Below are 24,314 nucleotides of genomic sequence, written 5' to 3'. Positions count from 1 at the left end.
TGGTATTATAGACAAAAAACCCTTTGACATGAGAAAGGGTTTGTCATTGTGAATCCAATGATAGTAAACACCATGCGGTTTCTCCACTGCAATCCACTATTGCAGCCAGGATTAATTATACATTTTCACCCATGTTAACCTATGGGCAGAGTAGCTCTCGTGGGCAGTGAGAACACTTATGGGTATTCTGCACTCCCTAGGCACATGTAAAAGCCTGCAGGCGCAGGCTGGACACAAGTTTAGGATCACCACAAAGATGCAAGTGTGCCCATACAGGCCTGCTGTGACAGACTCTGTATATATATATATATATGAAACCACCCGTGTGCAAGTGTGCATATGCTGGCAAGTCGTGACAGGCTCAGTATGTATGTGAAAACACCCGTGTGCATATGGGCACACATGGACACACACTGGCAAGTTATGCCAGGCTCAGTATATATGACACCACCATTGTGCAAGTGTGCACATATATGCCAGCTGTGCCAGGCGCAATGTATATAAAAAACACCATTGCGCAAGTGTGCACAACTGCGAAGCTTTGGTAGGCCCAGTACCTAATTAAAAATTATTGGGCAAGTGCGCACACACTGGCCTGCTGTATCAGGCTCAGTATATATTAAACCACCATTGTGTAAGTGCACGCACACTGGTCTGCCCTGACAGGCACAGTCTTTCTTACGGCACCACGGTGCCCGTACACACCCACAGACCTGCCATGGCAGGTTTAGTACATGCTGGTTAGCACCACTTCCTAACTAGCAGAGGAAAGGCATGCGCACGTCCCCCCTGTACATCAAGGTGGTCAGTGCCCTGGACCCTAACGCTATGACCAGAGAACCAGCCTACCCTATGGAAAAGGCTGACCCCCTAAGTATGGAAAACCCAGGTTAGGGTTCTTCCCTATAAGGGCATGGCCCACCTTGATGTAGTTGACCTGACGCACACCTACCACCCACTCTGCCCTCTAGGGGACACTCTATTGCAAGTGTAAGGCCTGCTCAGGAGTGGCCACTACATAGGAGATGCCACCCTGAGCGTAGGCTCACAAGCACCCCCACAGGCCTGCACTGTCAGGTCTAGGATGTGGTTGACAGGCTCTTCTAGGGGGTGGCACACTCAGTGCATTGTCCCGGTAGTAGCCAGGGCTGTCCCCACCCCTGGTATGTGGTGTACCTTTTTACAGGGCACTCCTGGGTACGGCACTGCAACCACACACATGAGCACCTCTTCCTGGCATGTGTAGGAAGGATGCATGCACTTTTCCACTGCAGTATAGTGGGAAAGTGCCCAGAGTCCTAAGGTCATGTGGAGAGAGTCAGCAAAAAACTGGGAGAAAAAAGCAAAAAGTTTCAGGAATATGCCATAAGAAGGGCCATGTCCAACATGGTGGGAGGTTATGAAGTGTCTGTGGGAAGTGTGGAGGTATAGATTGATGCAACAAGTTGTTTGGATGGGTGTGATATAGTGTATGATGAGGCAGTTGTGGCAGGGGGTTTGGGGAATGCGGGTGCTAGGGTGGCTGGGGAATGTGGGGTGGAGTGGATAGCCTTATGGTGTTGGTTTGTGTGTGTTGTTGGATTAGATGACTGTGAGCTATCTGTGGGATGTGATAGTGGAGGTAGATGGTCTTGTAGTGTCAATGGGGTGTGATTGCTGGTATGGGTGGTGGTGGTCTTGTGATGCGGTGCTGAGGGCAAGTGCTGCTGCAGTGTCAGCTGGGTGTGTGTTGTTGGGTAGTTGTGATGTAGTGTTCTGTTATCTGGGGATGTGGTGGTGGGATGTATGGCAGTGTGATGTCAGTGAGAGATATTCAGTGCAGTCAGATGTATCAGTGGGTGGTCGTAGTTTGTGGCATTTTGGTATCTGGAACTGTGGCAGTGGGATGGATGATATTGTGCTTTTGGGTGGATGTGAATGTGGTGATGGTTTGAGGTTTATGGGTGGTGGGTGGGTAATACCATCTTGAGATGTGGCATTGGGGCAGATGGTGGTGTGTTGTTTGTGAGAGATGATTATGCAAGTACAGTAAAGTGTATGAGTGTCGGGAAGTATATGACATCTGTGTATACAACAGTGGGGCGGGGGCATTGTGCTATTGGTAAGATGTGAGTGTTGATTTATTGATGTGTGAGCTGGGTGCGGTGTTGAGGTGTCTGGTAATGTGGTGGGGGTTAGTGTTGTGGTGTCGGTGAGAGGTTGTGGTGGGCTCAGATGTAGGGTTGGATGCTATTAGTCAGTTGGGGTATTGTGGTATGTGGTGGTGTAAGTTTGGGTGGTGTGATGTCTATGGAATAAGAGTTAGTGATGGCTTAAACTCCAGGGATGAGTGGTGGTGTTGCGCTGCCAGGTGATTTGGCGATGGGTGGATGATGGTGCAATGTTAGTGAGAGATGATGCGAACAGTGGAATGGTGGGTGTGAGTGGCTGCCAGTGGTGGTTTAAGGTGTGATATATCAGGATGTTGGTGTGGTTGGTCTTAATATGGTGGTGGTTAGATGTGAGAGGTGTAATGTATTCGGGTGTAAGGTTCATAGTTTTGTGCTGCCTGGGGGATGTGGTATTGGGGTGAATAGACGTGCTGTCTGTGAAAGGTGGTCAGTGCAGTACAGTGAGGTGTGTGAGTGGATGGTGTTTGGGGGTCGGTGATGCTGTCATTTGGATGTGGGAGGTTATGATGCGTTGAGGTGTAAGAGGACGGTGGTGGTTTGTGGTTCCGGGTAATGATCGTAGGTGGTGGTGTGTTGGTGCGATGCAGGAGTTGTGATGGGCGTGGTGTATGAAGATGGTTTTAGTGGAAGTAGGGAAGTGTGATGTCTGGTGGTGCAGTGGAAGAGGGTTGTGGGGAGACTGGTGTAGTGGTAGGGTTGGTGGTGTTGTGCTGTTTGGATAAGAGTGGTGGTGGAGTGTTGAGGTGTACGGTGGTGGTGATGGTGTGTCATGTGGCACATGGTGATTTGAGGGTGGGTGGTGGTGTTCTGTTGTTTAGATTTGGGAATGGTGAAGTGTGGAGGTGTGGGGTGACGGTGCTTGTTTGTGGTTCTGGGTGATATGATTGTAGGTTGTGGTGTGTCGGTGCGATGCAAGAGTTGTGATGGGCGTGGTGTATGAAGATGGTTTTAGTGGAAGTAGGGAGGTGTGATGTCTGGTGATGCAGTGGAAGAGGGTTGTGGGGAGACTGGTGTAGTGGTAGGGTTGGTGGTGTTGTTCTGTTTGGATATGAGAGATGGTGGAGTGTTGAGGTGTACGGTGGCGGTGGCGGTGATGGTTTGTAGTGTGGCACATGGTGATTTGAGGGTGGGTGGTGGTGTGTTGTCGTTTATTTTTGGGAATGGTGAAGTGTTGAGGTGTGGGGTGACGGTGCTGGTTTGTGGTTCCGGGTGATATGATCGTAGGTTGTGGTGTGTTGATGCGATGCAAGAGTTGTGATGGGCGTGGTGTATGAAGATGGTTTTAGTGGAAGTAGGGAGGTGTGATGTCTGGTGATGCAGTGGAAGAGGGTTGTGGGGAGACTGGTGTAGTGGTAGGGTTGGTGGTGTTGTTCTGTTTGGATATGAGAGATGGTGGAGTGTTGAGGTGTACGGTGGCGGTGGCGGTGATGGTTTGTAGTGTGGCACATGGTGATTTGAGGGTGGGTGGTGGTGTGTTGTCGTTTATTTTTGGGAATGGTGAAGTGTTGAGGTGTGGGGTGACGGTGCTGGTTTGTGGTTCCGGGTGATATGATCGTAGGTTGTGGTGTGTTGATGCGATGCAAGAGTTGTGATGGGTGTGGTGTATGAAGATGGTTTTAGTGAAAGTAGTGGGGTGTGATGTCTGGTGGTGCAGTGGAAGAGGGTTGTGGAGACTTGTGTAGTGGTAGGGTTGGTGGTGTTGTGCTGTTGTTTGGATATGAGAGGTGGTCGAGTGTTGAGGTGTACGGTGGCGGTGATGGTTTGTAGTATGGCACATGGTGATTTGAGGGTGGGTGGTGGTGTTCTGTCGTTTAGATTTGGGAATGGTGAAGGGTTGAGGTGTGGTGTGACGGTGGTGGTTTGTGGTTCCGGGTGATGTGATCGTAGGTGGTGGTGTGTCGGTGCGATGCAAGAGTTGTGATGAGTGTGGTGTATAGAGATGGTTTTAGTGGAAGTAGGGAGGTGTGATGTCTGGTGGTGCAGTGGAAGAGGGTTGTGGAGACTGGTGTAGTGGAAGCGTTTGGTGGTGTTGTGCTGTTTGGATATGAGATGTGGTGGAGTGTTGAGGTGTACGGTGGCGGTGATGGTTTTTAGTGGGGCACATGGTGATGTGAGGGTAAGTGGTGGTGGGCTGTTGTTTAGAGTTGGGAATGGTGACGTGTTGAGGTGTGGGGTGACGGTGCTGGTATGTGGTTCCTGGTGATATGATCTTAGGTGGTGTTGTGTCAGTTGGATGTGAGAGGTTGTGATGGACTGGGGCGCAGGGTCGCGTGGTGCATGGAGATTGTTTTAGTGGAAGGAGGGTTGTGTTGCCTGTCTGGTGGTGCAGTGGAAGAGGGTTGTGGGGACTGGTGTAGTGGAAGCGATTGGTGGTGTTGTGCTGTTTGGATATGAGAGGTGGTGGAGTGTTGAGGTGTATAGTGGCGGTGATGGTTTGAAGTGTGGCACATGGTGATTTGAGGGTGGGTGGTGGTGTCGTTTAGAGTTGGGAATGGTGAAGTGTTGAGGTGTAGGGCGACGGTAGTGGTTTGTGGTTCCGGGTGATATGATCGTAGCTGGTGGTGTGTTTGTGCGATGCAAGAGTTGTGATGCCCATGGTGTACGAAGATGGTTGTAGTGGAATAAGGGGGGTGTGGTGTCTGGTGGTGCAGTGGAAGAGGGTTGTGGAGACTGGTGTAGTGGTAGGGTTGGTGGTGTTGTGCTGTTTGGATATGAGAGGTGGTAGAGTGTTGAGGTGTACGGTGGCGGTGATGGTTTGTAGTGTGGCACATGGTGATTTGAGGGTGGGTGGTGGTGTCGTTTAGAGTTGGGAATGGTGACGTGTTGAGGTGTGGGGTGACGGTGCTGGTTTGTGGTTCCTTGTGATATGATCTTAGGTGGTGTTGTGTCAGTTGGATGCGAGAGGTTGTGATGGACTGGGGCGCAGGGGCGCGTGGTGTATAGAGATGGTTTTAGTGGAAGGAGGGTTGTGTTATCTGTCTGGTGGTGCACTAGGGTCGTTGGTGGTCCCTGCAGTGAGACATGATAAGCTCCAGGGACGGAGGAGGCTTGCGCAGGTGGGTGGCTGGCATTTCTTGGCCGGTGGCTGCGGGGCTGGCTGCCTGGGGGACTGGGGCTGTAACAGGCGCCTTCTGCCCATGAGATCACTGTCTCTCCATCTCCTGGTCCTCCCCTCCACCCCGCCCTCTCCACCGCTCCTCCCATCCCTCCCCCTCTACCAGGGAGCTCCAGACCTGCCGGCAGAAGCATCGGGGAGGCGGCCGGACCTTCGCTCCATCCCTGCCCGTCTCAGGTAAGCGGACACTGGGCTGCTCCGAGCGGGGCTGCCCGAGCCCCGGAACCCCTTCCAAGGGCGCGGGTGCCCATTGGCACATTTCCCCCATCAGGGGTCCAGTGTTCGGGCGTCTGAGCGGCGGGGACCGGGCTCAGACTGTGGCTGTGTGTGGGCGGGTGGGAGACCCAGGGGGAGCGAATGAACAAGGGGGGCGACCCCAATGAGCCCCTCCACCCCCGTCACTGGGCGCACTGCACGAAACTGCACTGGGCAGTGGATTATACCAGGCCTGGGCACTGCACCGAGCTGGGCATAGTGCACTCCTGAGCACCGAAAAGACAACCCCTGGCCAACACCAGCCACAACCACAACACTGCACCCCACCCTTCCGGGCCCTGCACTACACCCTCCCTGGCACTACACCCTACCTGGCACTGCACTACACCCTCCCTGGCACTGTACTACACTCTCATTGGCACTGCACTACACCCTCCCTGGCACTGTACTACACTCTCCCTGGCACTGTACTACACTCTCATTGGCACTGCACTACACCCTCCCTGGCACTGCACTACACCCTACCTGGCACTGCACTACACCCTCCCTGGCACTGTACTACACTCTCATTGGCACTGCACTACACCCTCCCTGGCACTGTACTACACTCTCATTGGCACTGTACTAGACCCTCCCTGGGCACTGTAGCACTCGTCCCTGGGCACTGTACTACACCCCCCTTGGGCACTGTACTACACCCCCTTGGGCACTGTACTACACCCTCCCTGGGCACTGTACTACCCTCCCTGGCACTGCACGAAACCCTCCCTCGGCACTGTATTGGGTAATCCATGGCCAATGCACTGGGCCACACCCCACTGGACCGAGCCTCGCCATTGCCTTACAGAAGCATTTGTTACTGAGCTACACTATTCCCTGACCACTGCACTACAGCGACCCTAGCCACTGCACTAGACTATCCCTGGTCACTTCACTAGACTATCCCTGGCCGCTGCACTAGACTATCCGTGTCCGCTACACCTGCCTATCTCTGGCCGCTGCACCAGACATACATAGCACACTGCAGCCCTATCTACTGTACCAGACTATCCCTGGCCACTGCACCTGCCTATCCCTGACCACTGCTCCTGCCTATCCGTGGCCACTGCACTAGACTATCCCTAACCACTGCACCTGCCTATCCCTGGCCACTGCACCTGCCTATCCCTGACCACTGCTCCTGCCTATCCCTGGCCACTGCACTAGACTATCCCTGGCCACTGCACCTGCCTATCCCTGACCACTGCTCCTGCCTATCCCTGACCACTGCACCTGCCTATCCCTGGCCAATGCACCTGCCTATCCCTGACCACTGCACCTCCCTACCCTGGCCACTGCACTAGACTATCCGTGTCCGCTACACCTGCCTATCTCTGGCCGCTGCACCAGACATACATAGCACACTGCAGCCCTATCTACTGTACCAGACTATCCCTGACCACTGCTCCTGCCTATCCGTGGCCACTGCACTAGACTATCCCTAACCACTGCACCTGCCTATCCCTGGCCACTGCACCTGCCTATCCCTGACCACTGCTCCTGCCTATCCCTGGCCACTGCACTAGACTATCCCTGACCACTGCACCTGCCTATCCCTGGCCACTGCACCTGCCTATCCCTGACCACTGCTCCTGCCTATCCCTGGCCACTGCACTAGACTATCACTGGCCACTGCACCTGCCTATCCCTGACCACTGCACCTGCCTATCCCTGGCCACTGCACCTGCCTATCCCTGACCACTGCTCCTGCCTATCCCTGGCCACTGCACTAGACTATCCCTGGCCACTGCACCTGCCTATCCCTGACCACTGCTCCTGCCTATCCCTGACCACTGCACCTGCCTATCCCTGGCCAATGCACCTGCCTATCCCTGACCACTGCACCTCCCTACCCTGGCCACTGCACTAGACTATCCCTGACCACTGCACCTCCCTACCCTGGCCACTGCACCTGCCTATCCCTGACCACTGCTCCTACCTATCCCTGGCCACTGCACTAGACTATCCCTGGTCACTGCACTAGACTATCCCTGGCCACTGCACTAGACTATCCCTGACCACTGCACTAGACTATCCCTGGCCACTGCACTAGACTATCCCTGACCGATGCACCTGCCTATCCCTGGCCTTCTCCAGACTATCCCTGACCACTTCACCTCCCGACCCCTGGCCACTGCACCTGCCTATCCGTGGCCACTGCACTAGACTATCCCTAACCACTGCACCTGCCTATCCCTGGCCACTGCACCTGCCTATCCCTGACCACTGCTCCTGCCTATCCCTGGCCACTGCACTAGACTATCCCTGGCCACTGCACCTGCCTATCCCTGACCACTGCTCCTGCCTATCCCTGACCACTGCACCTGCCTATCCCTGGCCAATGCACCTGCCTATCCCTGACCACTGCACCTCCCTACCCTGGCCACTGCACTAGACTATCCCTGACCACTGCACCTCCCTACCCTGACCACTGCACCTGCCTATCCCTGACCACTGCTCCTACCTATCCCTGGCCACTGCACTAGACTATCCCTGGTCACTGCACTAGACTATCCCTGGCCACTGCACTAGACTATCCCTGACCACTGCACTAGACTATCCCTGGCCACTGCACTAGACTATCCCTGACCACTGCACCTGCCTATCCCTGGCCTTCTCCAGACTATCCCTGACCACTTCACCTCCCAACCCCTGGCCACTGCACCTGCCTATCCGTGGCCACTGCACTAGACTATCCCTAACCACTGCACCTGCCTATCCCTGGCCACTGCACCTGCCTATCCCTGACCACTGCTCCTGCCTATCCCTGACCACTGCTCCTCCCTACCCTGGCCACTGCACCTGCCTATCCCTAGTCACTGCACTAGACTATCCCTGGTCACTGCACTAGACTATCCCTGGCCGCTGCACTAGACTATCCGTGTCCGCTACACCTGCCTATCCCTGGCCACTGCACTAGACTATCCCTGGCTACTGCACCCGCATATCGCTGGGCACTGCCCTAGATTCACACGGCACACTCCACTACATTGACCCCCGTCACTGCATCTGACTATCTCTGGCCACTGCACCAGACATACATAGCACACTGTAGCCCTATCTACTGTACCAGACTATCCCTGGCCACTGCACCTGCCTATCCCTGGCCACTGCTCCAGACTATCCCTGACCACAGCACTAGACTATCCCTGACCACTGCACCTGCCTATCCCTGGCCTTCTCCAGACTATCCCTGACCACTGCACCTCCCGACCCCTGGCCACTGCACCTGCCTATCCGTGGCCACTGCACTAGACTATCCCTGACCACTGCACCTGCCTATCCCTGGCCTTCTCCAGACTATCCCTGACCACTGCACCTCCCGACCCCTGGCCACTGCACCTGCCTATCCGTGGCCACTGCACTAGACTATCCCTGACCACTGCACCTGCCTATCCCTGGCCACTGCACCTGCCTATCCCTGACCACTGCACCTGCCTATCCCTGACCACTGCACCTGCCTATCCCTGACCACTGCACCTGCCTATCCCTGGCCACTGCACTAGACTATCCCAGACTACTGCACCTCCCTACCCCTGGCCACTGCACCTGCCTATCCGTGGCCACTGCACTAGACTATCCCTAACCACTGCTCCAGACTATCCCTGACCACTGCACCTGCCTATCCCTGACCACTGCACCTGCCTATCCCTGGCCTTCTCCAGACTATCCCTGACCACTGCACCTCCCGACCCCTGGCCACTGCACCTGCCTATCCGTGGCCACTGCACTAGACTATCCCTAACCACTGCTCCAGACTATCCCTGACCACTGCACCTGCCTATCCCTGACCACTGCACCTGCCTATCCCTGGCCTTCTCCAGACTATCCCTGACCACTACACCTCCCGACCCCTGGCCACTGCACCTGCCTATCCCTGGCCACTGCACTAGACTATCCCTGTCCACTGCACCAGACTATCCCTGGCCACTGCATTAGACTATCCCTGGCCACTGCACCCGCATATCGCTGGCCCCTACGCCAGATTCACACAGCACACTGCACTACATGGACCCTAGTCACTGCAGCTGACTATCCCTCATCCCTGCACCAGACATACATAGCACACTGCAGCCCTAGCTACTGTACCAGACTATCACTGCCCACTGCCCCAGACAGCGCACTGCACGACATTTGCCCCCACTGGCCCCAGCACGGCACCGTTCTCAGCCACTGCCCTAGACTGCCCCAGGGCCCTACACTGTCCCTACAGCAGCTCGTGGGTTGCACTGCACTGTCACAGGGGTGTGGCTTCAGAGGGATGTTTGTTAGGTGGCAGACAGCCCCTGATAAATGTATTTTCTGATAAATAGATGGGTGCAGGTGCTTTCAGTCAAGTATGTTGGGGTGTCTGTCGGATCTCACGTGGGGTTTTTGCAAACACACACTCACCTCTGTTTTGAGGTTCCTCAAAATGTTGGTAATTTTATGAAATATTGTGTTTTTCTCTTAGTGCCCGCCCCTTCTTCCCCCAATCCGCATTCGTCTCGCTTTCCACCGCTTGCCCTATACGGTACTATTACATTATATGCCAGTGATTGTTGGGGAATCTGAAGCTGGCCCCCCCGCCCCCAATCTTACTGACCGAGGGGCGCCCCAGGCACTGCCCCTACAGCAGCTCGTGGGGGCCACACTCCCAGCCTCTGCCCCTCTTCTCTCTCTTAACAGGGCGGGGCCAGTGGAGACCCTTCCAGAAGGTTCTGTTGTCCAGGGCCACTGAGGAAGTAAGGGGTCAGAGTGCCCGAAGGTGGGGGTTGGGGAGGAGGGCTGCCTGCTGAGTGGGGTGCAAGAGGGCAGAGGGGGCTGTCAAACGAGGGCATTTACACCAGCACTACGTACAGCATTGGGAGGGGGTGTGGGGCTGGGTGGGGGGCAAGGAATGAATGGAGAGGTTGGGGAGGGAGGAATAAAGGGGGAATGGAGTTGGGGTGAAACGGTGGAGATGGGAAAAAAAGGGAGAAGTGGAGAAGAGGGACAGGAGGTGTAAGAGGGTGGGGAGGGTAGTGTGGGGAGAGAAGGGGTTTAAGTTGAGAGGGGGCTGTCTCTCAGCGGTTACCTCTCTCTGGGGTCAGGAAATACCGGTGAGTGTCCGTCCTTGTGTCTCTCAAAGGTTACCTCTCTCTGGGGACAAGAAGTACAGGTGAATGCCTATCCTTGTGACTCTCAGTGTTACCTCTCTCTGGGGTCAGGAAGTACCAGTGAATGCCTATCCTTGTGACTCTCAGAGGTTACCTCTCTCTGGGGTCAGGAAGTACCAGTGAGTATCTCTTTGTCTCTCAGACGTTACCTCTCTGTGTGGACAAGAAGTACCAGTGAGTATCTCTTTGTCTCTCAGACGTTACCTCTCTGTGTGGACAAGAAGTACCAGTGAGTATCTCTCTGTCTCTCAGCAGTTACCTCTCTCTGGGGTCAGGAAGTACCAGTGAGTATCTCTTTGTCTCTCAGACGTTACCTCTCTGTGTGGACAAGAAGTACCAGTGAGTATCTCTTTGTCTCTCAGACGTTACCTCTCTGTGTGGACAAGAAGTACCAGTGAGTATCTCTCTGTCTCTCAGCAGTTACCTCTCTCTGGGGTCAGGAAGTACCAGTGAGTGTCTATCCTTTGTGACTCTCAGAGGTTACCTCTATCTAGAGTCAGGAAGAACTAGTGAGTGTGTCTTTGTGTCTCTCAGCAGTTACTTCTCTCAGGGAACAAGAAGTACCAGTGAGTGTCTATCCTTGTGTCTCTCAGTAGTTACCTCTCTCAGGGGACAGAAAGTGGTGAGTGTCTATCCTTGTGACTCTCAGAGGTTACTCCTCTCAGTGAACAAGAAGTACCCGTGAGTGTTTATCCCTGTGACTCTCAGTGGTTGCCTCTCTCAGGGGACAAGAAGTTCCATTGAGTAACTATCCTTGTGTCTCTCAGTGGTTACCTCTCTCTGGGGACAGGAAGTACCAGTGAGTGTCTATCCTTGTGTCTCTCAGCGGTTACCTCTCTCTGGGGTCAGGAAGTACCAGTGAGTATCTCATTGTCTCTCAGTAGTTACCTCTCTGTGTGGACAAGAAGTACCAGTGAGTATCTCTTTGTCTCTCAGACGTTACCTCTCTGTGTGGACAAGAAGTACCAGTGAGTATCTCTCTGTCTCTCAGCAGTTACCTCTCTCTGGGGTCAGGAAGTACCAGTGAGTGTCTATCCTTTGTGACTCTCAGAGGTTACCTCTATCTAGAGTCAGGAAGAACCAGTGAGTGTGTCTTTGTGTCTCTCAGCAGTTACTTCTCTCAGGGAACAAGAAGTACCAGTGAGTGTCTATCCTTGTGTCTCTCAGTAGTTACCTCTCTCAGGGGACAGAAAGTGGTGAGTGTCTATCCTTGTGACTCTCAGAGGTTACTCCTCTCAGTGAACAAGAAGTACCCGTGAGTGTTTATCCCTGTGACTCTCAGTGGTTGCCTCTCTCAGGGGACAAGAAGTTCCATTGAGTAACTATCCTTGTGTCTCTCAGTGGTTACCTCTCTCTGGGGACAGGAAGTACCGGTGAGTGTCCGTCCTTGTGTCTCTCAGCGGTTACCTCTCTCTGGGGACAAGAAGTACAGGTGAATGCCTATCCTTGTGACTCTGAGTGGTTACCTCTCTCTGGGGTCAGGAAGTACCAGTGAGTATCTCTTTGTCTCTCAGTAGTTACCTCTCTGTGTGGACAAGAAGTACCAGTGAGTATCTCTCTGTCTCTCAGCAGTTACCTCTCTCTGGGGTCAGGAAGTACCAGTGAGTGTCTATCCTTTGTGACTCTCAGAGGTTACCTCTCTCTGGGGTCAGGAAGTACCAGTGAGTGTCTATCCTTTGTGACTCTCAGAGGTTACCTCTCTCTGGGGTCAGGAAGTACCGGTGAGTGTCTATCCTTGTGACTCTCAGAGGTTACCTCTCTCTGGGGTCAGGAAGTACCAGTGAGTATCTCATTGTCTCTCAGTAGTTACCTCTCTGTGTGGACAAGAAGTACCAGTGAGTATCTCTTTGTCTCTCAGACGTTACCTCTCTGTGTGGACAAGAAGTACCAGTGAGTATCTCTCTGTCTCTCAGCAGTTACCTCTCTCTGGGGTCAGGAAGTACCAGTGAGTGTCTATCCTTTGTGACTCTCAGAGGTTACCTCTATCTAGAGTCAGGAAGAACCAGTGAGTGTGTCTTTGTGTCTCTCAGCAGTTACTTCTCTCAGGGAACAAGAAGTACCAGTGAGTGTCTATCCTTGTGTCTCTCAGTAGTTACCTCTCTCATGGGACAGAAAGTGCTGAGTGTCTATCCTTGTGACTCTCAGAGGTTACTCCTCTCAGTGAACAAGAAGTACCCGTGAGTGTTTATCCCTGTGACTCTCAGTGGTTGCCTCTCTCAGGGGACAAGAAGTTCCATTGAGTAACTATCCTTGTGTCTCTCAGTGGTTACCTCTCTCTGGGGACAGGAAGTACCAGTGAGTGTCTATCCTTGTGACTCTCAGAGGTTACTTCTCTCACAGGACAGGAAGTACCGGTGAGTGTCTATCCTTGTGACTCTCAGAGGTTACTTCTGTCAGGGGACAAGAAGTACCAGTGAGTGTCTAAAATTAAACTAAAGGAGGTGGTGCACCGCAAGGAGGACAAATCCTTAAATATAGTGAAAAAACAGGCCAATACTCCAGTAGCGGAGACAAGACAGATCCTCCATTTGATTATTTTAATTCCACACAATTCTCATGTTCTTATTGCAGCACATGGTACAGAAAAATAACATCCAACGCGTTTCGCCCATCAACAAAGGGGCTTCTTCAGGGCTGTAATGTAACATAGAACATAAGCGTATAACATATGAGAAAAGGTAGTAGTTGCATGATGCTAAACATAATAATACCCTGTTGCCCCCTCTAGGATGTGTAGAAATATGATCAATCCCATGAAACCAAATCTTTGCATTATCGAGATGAGCCCATGCTATGTGTGCAGTTAGTGGATAACTGGTGTCATAGTTTTTGAGGGCACGTAAGTGTTCCTGTATTTTAAGTTGATTTAGGGCTTTTATCCTTTATACTTAGGATGCATTGACCTCTTTATATTATATTTGTTTTTATTGTTTTTCTTCACTAGGCAGTTCTTCTCTTGCCTTACCATTATTGATTACTGTGACTGGCTGGATATCATCCTGGTACGCTTAACTTATCTGTTTCTCACTTATGGTGTTAGTCCATTTTCCCACATACATATATTATTCTGTGGCACCAGTATTTATTTCATCACATTATCACTTCACCCCTTTGATTCTTGACTTTTAGGTTGGTTTTGGCACTGGTTGGAGATTTTTGTTCTTTTTGCTCTTACAGCATCGATTTTTTACTCTCATTCTTCTTCATATTTCTTCTGTCAGATTCTCAATTTTTTTTGCTTGCATCTTCCCAATCACTTTTTCTCTCACAGATATGATATTACTTTTGCACTTTCAATGCACGTTTAGCGCATTCCACAAAGTTACTAACAGTGATTCACTCTGTGTTGGTACGCAGTGTATTATTATGTTTTGCATCATGCAACTACTACCTTTTCTCATATGTTATACGCTTATGTTCTATGTTACATTACAGCCCTGAAGAAGCCCCTTTGTTGATGGGCGAAACGCGTTGGCTGTTATTTTTCTGTACCATGTGCTGCAATAAGAACATGAAAATTGTGTGGAATTAAAATAATCAAATGGAGGATCTGTCTTGTCTCTGCTACTGGAGTATTGGCCTGTTTTTTCACTATATTTAATGATTTGTCCTCCTTGCGGTGCACCACCTGCTTTAGTTTCATTTTAGGGCCTTGGTTGCCTTTTGGGCCCTCTATGCAGCAGGGGCCTTGGTGGAGCTGCATGCCCTTGACACTAGAAGTCATTACTCCCTCATTTAACACTGTGACAATCAGGTACCCATAGGGATTCTGTGCGTATCTATGAGCATGCTGCATGGTCTTTTTGTGTGCTTACCAGTGAGTGTCTATCCTTGTGACTCTCAGCGGTTACTTCTCTCTAGGGACAGGAAGTACCAGTGAGTGTCTATCCTTGTGACTCTCAGAGGTTGCTTCTCTCAGGGGACAGGAAGTACCAGTGAGTGTCTATCCTTGTGTCTCTCAGCGGTTACCTCTACCTGGGGACAGAAAGTACCATTGAGTGTCTATCCATGTGTCTCTCAGCGGTTACCTCCCTCTCAGGACAAGAAGTACCAGTGAGTATCTATCCTTGTGTCTCTCAATGGTTATCTCTCTCTTGGGACAGGAAGTACCAATGAGTGCCTATCCTTGTGTCTCTCAGCTGTGACTTCTCTCAGGGGACAGGAAGTACCAGTGAGTGTCTCTATGCTTCTGTCTCTCATTGGTTACCTCTCTCAGGGGACAAGTAGTACCAGTGAATATCTATCCTTGTGACTCTCAATGGTTATCTCTCTCTTGGGACAGGAAGTACCAATGAGTGCCTATCCTTGTGACTCTCAGCGGTTACCCCTCTCGGGGGACAGAAAGTACCATTGAGTGTCTATCCTTGTGTCTCTCAACCGTTCCTCTCTCAGGGGACAAGTAGTACCAGTGAATGTCTATCCTTGTGACTCTCAGCGGTTACCCCTCTAGGGGGACAGGAAGTACCAGTGAGTGTCTATCCTTGTGTCTCTCAGCGGTTCCTCTCTCAGGGGACAGGAAGTACCAGTTAGTGTCTATCCTTGTGTCTCTCAGCAGTTCCTCTCTCAGGGGACAAGAAGTATTAGTGTGTCCTTGTGTCTTTCAGCGGTTACCTCTCTCTGGGGACAGGAAGTACTGATGAGTATCTATCGTGTCTCTCAGCGGTTACTTCTCTCAGGGAACAGGAAGTATCAATGAGTGACTCTATGCCTCTGTCTCTCAGCAGCTACCTCTCTCAGGGGACAGGAAGTGGTTAGTGTCTATCCTCATGACTCTCAGCGGTTACCTCTGTCTGGGGTCAGGAAGTACCGGTGAGTGTCTATCCTTGTGTCTCTCAGCAGTTCCTCTCTCAGGGGACAAGAAGTACCAGTGTATCCTTGTGTCTCTCAGCGGTTACCTCTCTCTGAGAACAGGAAGTACTGATGAGTACCTATCGTGTCTCTCAGCGGTTACTTCTCTCAGGGAACAGGAAGTATCAATGAGTGACTCTATGCCTCTGTCTCTCACCGGTTACCTCTCTCGGGGGACAGGAAGTACCGATGAGTGTCTATCCTTATGACTCTCAGAGGTCACCTCTCTCTGGGGACAGGAAGTACCAGTGAGTATCTCTTTGTCTCTCAGCAGTTACCTCTCTGTGTGGACAGAAAGAACCAGTGAGTACCGGCCGCCACTCTCTGGAGACAGAGAGAGCAGTGGGTATCTCTCCCTGACGTCAGGTCACTGAGTAGGCACCTGCAGTCTGCCATGCCTGACTACAGAGGACTGGCACCTGGGACAGAGCATTATATACGGGAGAGACCCCGCGTGGGCGCCTCCCTGGCAGAGAGAGGTTCGTATTGTTAGGTGGTAGACAGATATGCAGACAGACACTTAAGGGAGGGTGTCTCTTCCTGTAATGTGTTCGCCTTTGGCACCCGTGCCTCGTGGCTTGGCAGCAGTCACCTGGGGTGCAGAGTGGCTCTCCCGTCTGTGCTACCTCATTGGCTCCAGGGCTCCTGGCCATGGTGTGTCTCTCCTCCTGCTTGTACCCCTCTCTCAGCTGGCACGGTGCCAAAGAAGGGTGTGCCTCTTCCTGTATTGTGTTCGCCTTTGGCACCTGTGCCTCGTGGCTTGGCAGGAGTCACCTGGGGCGCAGTGTGTGTCTCCTGTCTGTGCCACCTTATTGACGCTGGGGCTCCTGCTTGTATCCCTTTCTCAGCCAAGCAAGGGTGTGCCAGGGCTAGAGTCGGGCTTAAGCCTGCTCTGGGTGGCTTTACGCACCCGCCCCTGTCACATGGATGGAGACTGATGGTATCGGCACTCTGGCCCGGAAGGTGGGTGTACCGGGCAGAAGCTTAAAGTGTTCCGGAGTTCTCCATCCCATTGATGTTTTTGTTGTTGTTTACAATTCAAATGCTTTATGTTATATAATTTACTTTGCATAGTATTGCTGTATTCATATAGCGCCTCACACCCCCGACGAGGCATTGCAGCGCTCCGATTGATTCCGGGTTCTGGGCGCTCTGTCGCAGGGATGGTTGAAAGGGTGTGTCGTTTTCCAGTGGTTACGTCATCATCTCCCAGTTATACTGTCTGGCGCGCTGCAGCTTTCATAAGCGCTTCTGACTGAAGAGAAAGGCAAGGAACCTTCTGGAATGTATCGGGTCTGGAAGCCGAGTGGACTCAGCAGCATCCACAGCAGGGACAGTGCTTGACGTCATGGTCACTGGTTCAAATCACGACCCCCCACCCAGCCTCTTATCTTTCTGAGGTCCATAAAATGAGTCGGACATCAGGAAACATCCTTTATTCAGCGCCAAGAGGCCCCAGGGGGTGTAAGTGTGCTTTTCAGATTCTTGTTGTAAAGCTGGTGGATGGTTTATTGGCACACTTCACAGGACCAGCACTTCCTGTGTGTGCGTTTAGGAAAATACTGCGCAGCTCCCTGGGGGGGAGGAGGGGAGCACTCTGAGAGCTAATTACCCCCGCCCCTCCCGCAGGACTGCTTCTCTCTCCCCCATGGCTGCTTCAGTGGTGGGCGTGTCTGTCTTCCTCATGGTCCATCCTTGGGCAGCAGTGCTTCGCAGGACGTGCCCCCTCCATGCCCCCTCTCTTCCATAGCAGCAGTTCTCTAGTGGCAAGGCATGCCCCCAACCGCCACCCTCCATGGGCAGCAGTGCTTCACAAGACACGCCCCCCCCCCCCCCGCCTCCCTTCCATAGCAGCAGCTCTCTGGGGGCAAGGCATGCCTCCCCCCCGCCACCCTCCATGGGCATGAGTGCTTCACAAGACACGCCCCCCCCCCCCCCGCCTCCCTTCCATAGCAGCAGCTCTCTGGGGGCAAGGCATGCCTCCCCCCCGCCACCCTCCATGGGCATGAGTGCTTCACAAGACACGTGCCCCCCCCTCCCCCGCCTCCCTTCCATAGCAGCAGCTCTCTGGGGGCAAGGCATGCCTCTCCCCCGCCACCCTCCATGGGCATGAGTGCTTCACAAGACACGCGCCCCCCCCCCTCCCCCGCCTCCCTTCCATAGCAGCAGCTCTCTGGGGGCAAGGCATGCCTCCCCCTGCCACTCTCCATGGGCATGAGTGCTTCACAAGACACGTGACCCCCCCTTCCATAGCAGCAGTGCTCCAGGGGCAAGGCATGGCATGCCCCCCCCCCCCCATTGCCCCTCCCTGGGCAGCAGTGCTGCGGGACAAGGCGTGCCCTCCTACCTGCCCCCTCCCTTCCATAGCATCAGTGTTCTAGGGGCAAGGCATGCCCCCACCCGCCACCCTCCATGGGTATCATTGCTTCACAAGACACGTGCCCCCCTCGCCTCCCTTCCATAGCAGCAGTGCTCCAGGGACAAGGCATGGCATGCCCTCCCACTCACCTAGTGCCCCCCCTCCCTAGGGAGCAGTGCTGCGGGACACGGCGTGCCATCCTACCTGCCTCTCCCTTCCATAGCAGCAGTGCTCGAAGGACAAGGTGTGACCCCTCCTACCTGTTACCTCCCTTCCATAGCAGCAGTGCTCTTGGAACAAGGCGCGCCCCCTCCTATCAGTTCTCTCTCTCTCTCCTTTCCATAGCAGCAGTGCTCTAGGGACAAGGTGTGGCCCTCTCATATCTGTTTCCTCCCTTCCATAGCAGCAGTGCTCTTGGACCAAGGCGTGCCCCCTCCTATCAGTTCTCTCTCTCTCTCCCTTCCATAGCAGCAGTGCTCTAGGGACAAGGTGTGGCCCCTCCTATCAGTTCTCTCTCTCTCTCCTTTCCATAGCAGCAGTGCTCTAGGGACAAGGTGTGGCCCTCTCCTATCTGTTTCCTCCCTTTCATGGCAGCAGTTCTCCAAGTACAAGGCATGCCCCCCTCTACCTGCCCCCACTCTCCCTGCATTAGCAGTAGTGCTCTAAGGACAAGGTGTAGCCCCCTCCACCCTCTTCCGTCCCTCCCTTCCATAGCAGCAGTGCTCTAAGTACAAGTCATGGCCCCCTCCTCCCTGTCCCCTACCTCCCTGTCCCCTTCCTCCCTTCCATAGCAGCAGTGCTCCTGGAACAAGGTGTCCGCCACCTACCAGTTCCTCCCCTTCCATAGTAGCATTGCTCTAAAGGCAAGGCGTGGCCCCCTTCTATCTGTTCTCTCCCTCCCTTTCATAGCAGCAGTGCTCTTTTGGGCAAGGTGTAGCCTCTCTTACCTGTTCCCTCCTCCTCCCTTCCATAGCAGCAGTGCTCTAGGAACAAGACGTGGCCCCCTCCTACTTGTTCCCTCCTCCTCCCTTCCATAGCGGCAGTGCTCTTGGGAGAAGGCGTTGCCCCCTCCTACCTGTTCCCTCTCCCTCCCTTCCATAGCAGCAGTGCTCTAGGAACAAGGCGTGGCCCCCTCCTACATGTTCCCTCACTTCCATAGCAGCAGTGCTCTAGGAACAAGGCGTGGCCCCCTCCTACCTGTTCCCTCCCCCATATTCCATAATAGCAGTGATCTAGAGGCAAGGGGTGGCTCCTTACTACCTGTTCCTTCCCTCCCTTCCATAGCAGCAGTGGTCTAGGGACAAGACCTGGCCCCCTCCTGCCTGTTCCCTCTCCCTTTGTTCCACAGCAGCAGTGCTCCAGGAACAAGACATGGCCCCCTTCTACCTGTTACACACACACCCATAACAACACTGGTCTAGGGACAAGGCTTGGTCCCCTCCTACCTGTTCCCTCCCTTCCATAGCACGAGTGCTCTTGGAACAAGGTGTGGCCCCCTCCTACCTGTTTCCTCTCTTTCATAGCAGCAGTGCTCTAGGGGCAAGGCATTCCCCCCTCATACCTGTTCCCTCGCCCATATTCCATAGCAGCAGTGCTCTAGAGGCAAGGTGTGCCCCCCTACTACCTGTTGCCTCCCTCCTGTCCATAGCAGCAGTGGTCTAGGGTCCAGGGTTGGCCCCCTCCTTCCTGCTCCCTCCCCCTTCGCTCCATAGCAGCAGTGCTCTAGAGGCAAGATGTGGCCCCCTACTACCTGTTCCCTCCCTCCCTTCCATAGCAGCAGTGGTCTAGGGACAAGGCTTGGGCCCCTCCTACCTGTTCCCTCCCCCTACGTTCCATAGCAGCAGTGCTCTAGAGGCAAGGTATGCCCCCCATCCTACCCGTTCCCTCCCTCCCGTCCATAGCAGCAGTGGTCTAGGGTCCAGGGTTGGCCCCCTCCTTCCTGCTCCCTCCCCCTTCGCCCCATAGCAGCAGTGGTCTAGAGGCAAGGTGTGGCCCCCTACTACCTGTTCCCTCCCTCCCTTCCATAGCAGCAGTGGTCTAGGGACAAGGCGTGGTCCTCTCCTGCCTGTGACCTTCTTTCACAGCAGTTGTGAGGGCAGGCCAGCCCCACCCTGACCTCCTGACTGACAGCAGGGCTCTGATGACCTCCGGTGCAGGGTGAGGCTCAGAGGAGAGGAGGTGAAGTTAGGTCTAGAACTGCTGACTTTGGAAGTAGGGAACCAGGTTTGAGTCTCTGTGTCGGCTCACCATCCTGTGATTCAGGGTAAATCACTTAGGGCCGATTTAGAACTCAGCAGACGGGTTACTCTGCCACAACGGTGATGGATATCCCATCTTCCGGAATGTAAATCCCGTGATGGATATCCCCTCTTCCGGAATGTAAATCCCGTGATGGATATCCCATCTTCCGGAATGTAGATCCCACATGTGGTTTGCCCTGATCGGCTGGCTCTGCTTTGCATGGAGTGTGCCCTGTGTGTGATGCCAGCTCTGCAAACACACAGTAGAGGTGCCCCACCCCCTCTCACCCACACGTACCGTCTTTCTCCTCTCTCTGTTCTAATCCGCCCTCACCGTTATTTTCCTCTCCTACCAATCCCTGCCCCTTTATCCTGAAGCCCACCCCACCTTAGCTAGTACCCCACCTGTCTACCTTTCACTTCTCCCCTCTTCCAGAGCATAATTCACCCCGAAAGCTTTCCTTCGTGAACACTCGCTCCCTCCATCCTATCCCCTCACTCTCCTCTGTGCACCTCCCCCTCCTCACCTCTCTTCCTTTGTACCTCTTTTACCCACAGCCTCACCCATTCATATCCTACCCCTCACCAACTCTCTTCCTGGTGACACACAACCTCTTCATCACACACAACCCTCTTCCCTCCACTTTATTCTTCATCACACACAACCCTCTTCCCTCCACTTTATTCTTCATCACACACAACCCTCTTCCCTCCACTTTATCCCTCCTCACACAACCCCCTTCCCTCCACTTTATCCCTCTTCACACACAACCCTCTTCCCTCCACTTTATCCCTCCTCACACACAGACGACCTCTCCCCTCCACTTTATCCCTCCTCACACACAGCCCTCTTCCCTCCTCTCTTTCTCCTTTCTCATCCCTCTTCACACACAACCCTCTTCCCTCCACTTTATCCCTCCTTCTTATGTCTTCAATACACACAACCCTCTTCCCTCCACTTTCTACCTCCTTATCTCATCACACACAACCCCCTTCCCTCCCCTCTCTCTCTCTCTCTCTCTCCCATCTCCGTATCTCTTCATCACACTCATTCCTGTCTCCTCACTTTCTACCTCCTTATCCCTTCATTACACACAACCCTCTTCCCTCCACTTTATCCCTCCTCACACGCAGCCCTCTTCCCTCCACTTTATCCCTCCTCACATGCAGCCCTCTTCCCTCAACTTTATTATTCGTCACACACAACCCTCTCCCCTCCACTTTATCCCTCCTCACACAAAGCCCTCTTCCCTCCACTTTATCCCTCCTCACACACAGCCCTCTCCCCTCCACTTTATCCCTCCTCACACACAGCCCTCTTCCCTCAACTTTATTCTTCGTCACACACAACCCTCTTCCCTCCACTTTATCCCTCCTTCTTATGTCTTCAATACACGCAACCCTCCACTTTCTACCTCCTTATCCCTTCATCACACTCATCCCTGTCTCCTCACTTTCTCACTTCTTATCCCTCCTCACACACATCCCTCTTCCCTCCACTTTATCCATCCTCGCACACAGCCCTCTTCCCTCCTTTCTTTCTCACTTCTTATCCCTCCTCATACACAACCCTCTTCCCTCCACTTTATCCCTCCTTCTAATCCCTTCATCACACACAACCCCCTTCCCTCCTCTCTCCCTCTCTCTCTGTCTCTCTCCTTATTTCTTCATCACACTTATCCCTGTCTCCTCCACTTTCTACCCCCTTATCCCTTCATCACACACAATCCTCGTCCCTCTACTTTCTACCTCTATCTTATGTCTTCAACACACACAGCCCTCTTCCGCCCACTTTCTCTCTCCTTCATATCTCTTCATCACATTCAACCCCCTTGTCTCCTCCCTCTTCTCCTTATCTTTTCATCACACACAACACTCTCTTATCCACTTTCTTCTCCCTTCTTGTCCCTTCATCACACACAGCCCTCTTCCCTCCTCTCTATCTCCCTTTTCCTTATCTCTTCATCACAAAATTATCCCCATTTTAATGTCTCCCCTCCATTCCTTTCTTGGGTCATAGCTCTCCTGCTCCACATCCTCCCTGCATACGTCTCTCCCACTTTACTTCTCTACATACATCACTACATCCTCATCTTTATTACTTCCACCTCCTTCTTCTCCCTTCATGCTGAAGTTGCCCTTCGGGGTAATTCTCCCACCACTGTGCAAAGCTGGCACCTAGTCAGGCAAACCCTCTTTTTCTAAGGCAATCTTGTCTCCCTGGTAGTAGTGCAGAACCGAGACGGAAGGCAACTTCCGGGAACGTGTTAACGGTTAGCAGTACCAGCAGAACACTAGCATCCAAAAACATGGAGCGCCTGATTCACAAAGGTATGTTTTTAATTGCAGAGACCCCACACCCCTAAAGATACTACTCTAAGGGCCATATGTAGGAACACTTTTTCCCATAGACACAGAATGGGTAAAAACCTTTGATATAGCTGGCTCTAAATCCCCTCTAAATAGCAAACAATTCTAAACTTACACAAAAGTGCAAGTTTACCTTTGTGAATCAGACCAATTTAGGAACATCAAAAAGTTTGTTATTAAAATAAGGCAAAAAAAACGCAAATTGGATCAAACTGCGAAGTTGTAGAGTGGTAAAGAGATAATTCCATTCCACATGCCTTCCCTGGTCTGCGATGAACTAGAAACCAGTCAGTGAAAGTTCCTGTGCTGTATTTACAAGTGGCCACTTGAGGCGTCTTCCTCCTCCATTCGCACAGCACTGCTTCTAGCTCAAGGCTGCTTCCAGCCTTTAGTCATGTCAGCGGGGCTGAAGGAGAGTCAGTCACCTCGTGCAGCCTGGTACAGCTTACAGCTTCCAAAGTTTACAGAGTTCCTCTGGGGCTGTCTCTGGCTTGTGTTGCTAGGCCAAACAGAGTCTCTCTGTGTTTTTGTCACTCTGCCCAATCCAGTAGATGTACCTTCTCCTTCTCAGCTACCAGTTCAGTACTTAATATTGCACCAGAGTCCTTGTTTTCTCCAGAAAGTCTTCTTTCTGGATATCAGTTCACAAGAAGTGTAAGTTAGCTATGTCACTCACTTTCCAGTTCCTACAAAGAATCTTCGCCAAATCCAGGGTAGACAAGTCACAAGTGGTCAGCAGGTCAGTCTACTGAACATTTTGTTATGACCCAGGCAACTAACCAGAGATCAACTGACAAGATCCTTTTATAGAACAAAACATAAGGGTTGATTAAGGCCACTCACTCCCACCCACAGTTCAGCAGTCTCTTGTGGACTTCAAATCCTGCACCACACAAGTTGTGGGTCTGGTTGGATTTCTGCTGTGGTCAGATGTCAGTCGCCCGTCTATCTCTTGGAGCCTCACAAGCCTGAGGTCTGGTGGCCAAATGACCACCCATGTGACCCGCCACCACTTCAGGAGATCTGTGTCCCAGCCTTGCAGGCGATAAGCAGCAGAAGTGTCTGTCTCAAATCCAATGCTAAGATCTGAAACCCCATCAGATATTCCACTTTTAAGGTGGGGGAGGGGTTGCCCTGACTCTGATTTTGTTCACCCAATCTGTTACAGTTTCTATTTCTATCTTATGTTTAGGGTTCCAGGTTTTATGATATTCACTTTTTCGGCATTTCCATCTATATTTATCCATATTTATTTTGTGCTCACTTTTTCTGTATTTATCCATTTTTATGTTGTGTTCACTGTATAAATGAAGCTGCAATATGTATTTTTCCCCATTTAACTGATAAATGTACTCTTGCATTTGAATGTCCAAAAGGTTTCAGCAGTGTGCGGCGCAATAGCCTTATCTGAAAACACTTGCATTGTAGAACAGCATAAATAGCTGTAGATTTGGACAATGAAATCTATTGTCTTTTTTTGATCCCCCCTATTTTTAATCTGTACACCTACAAACCAGGCACTCATTACGGACAGTAGAAAAAATCATGCACAGAAGGTCTTTTTTCCATATTTTTCTGAATTTAAAAATAAATATAGATAGGAGAATACATTATTTCCTGCCTGTATTTATCTGTAAAAATCAGTAAAAACTGAAAACTGGGTGCCCTACTTATGTTGAACACTGCCGAGTGGTCAGATTGAAGGTTTGAGTAAGCTTGAGTAAGAAAGTTGAAAGGCTGGGTTTCTCTGGTGCAGCCCATGCACATCGATTCCCTCCCACTGAATGCCGAGGCTGGTGTCACCTGAACAGTTTGGGT

General features: G+C 52.3%; 1 protein-coding gene across 2 annotated transcripts in view; it reads left to right on the top strand.

The window, feature by feature from the left end:
- The first annotated feature begins 5,364 nt into the window (after nt 1–5,364).
- L1CAM (L1 cell adhesion molecule) overlaps nt 5,365–24,314 on the top strand; it is a 531,714-nt gene continuing 512,764 nt past the window's right edge. For both annotated transcript variants that reach the window (XM_069209429.1, XM_069209428.1), the window contains exon 1: nt 5,365–5,463. The gene's annotated coding sequence lies outside the window, so the exon portion shown is untranslated. The remainder of the gene's footprint in view (nt 5,464–24,314) is intronic.

Source organism: Pleurodeles waltl, chromosome 10, assembly GCF_031143425.1.
Source record: "Pleurodeles waltl isolate 20211129_DDA chromosome 10, aPleWal1.hap1.20221129, whole genome shotgun sequence".
NCBI lineage: Eukaryota > Metazoa > Chordata > Amphibia > Caudata > Salamandridae > Pleurodeles > Pleurodeles waltl.
Note: the sequence above shows the minus strand (reverse complement) of the source record. Positions and strands in the feature narration are given on the sequence as shown.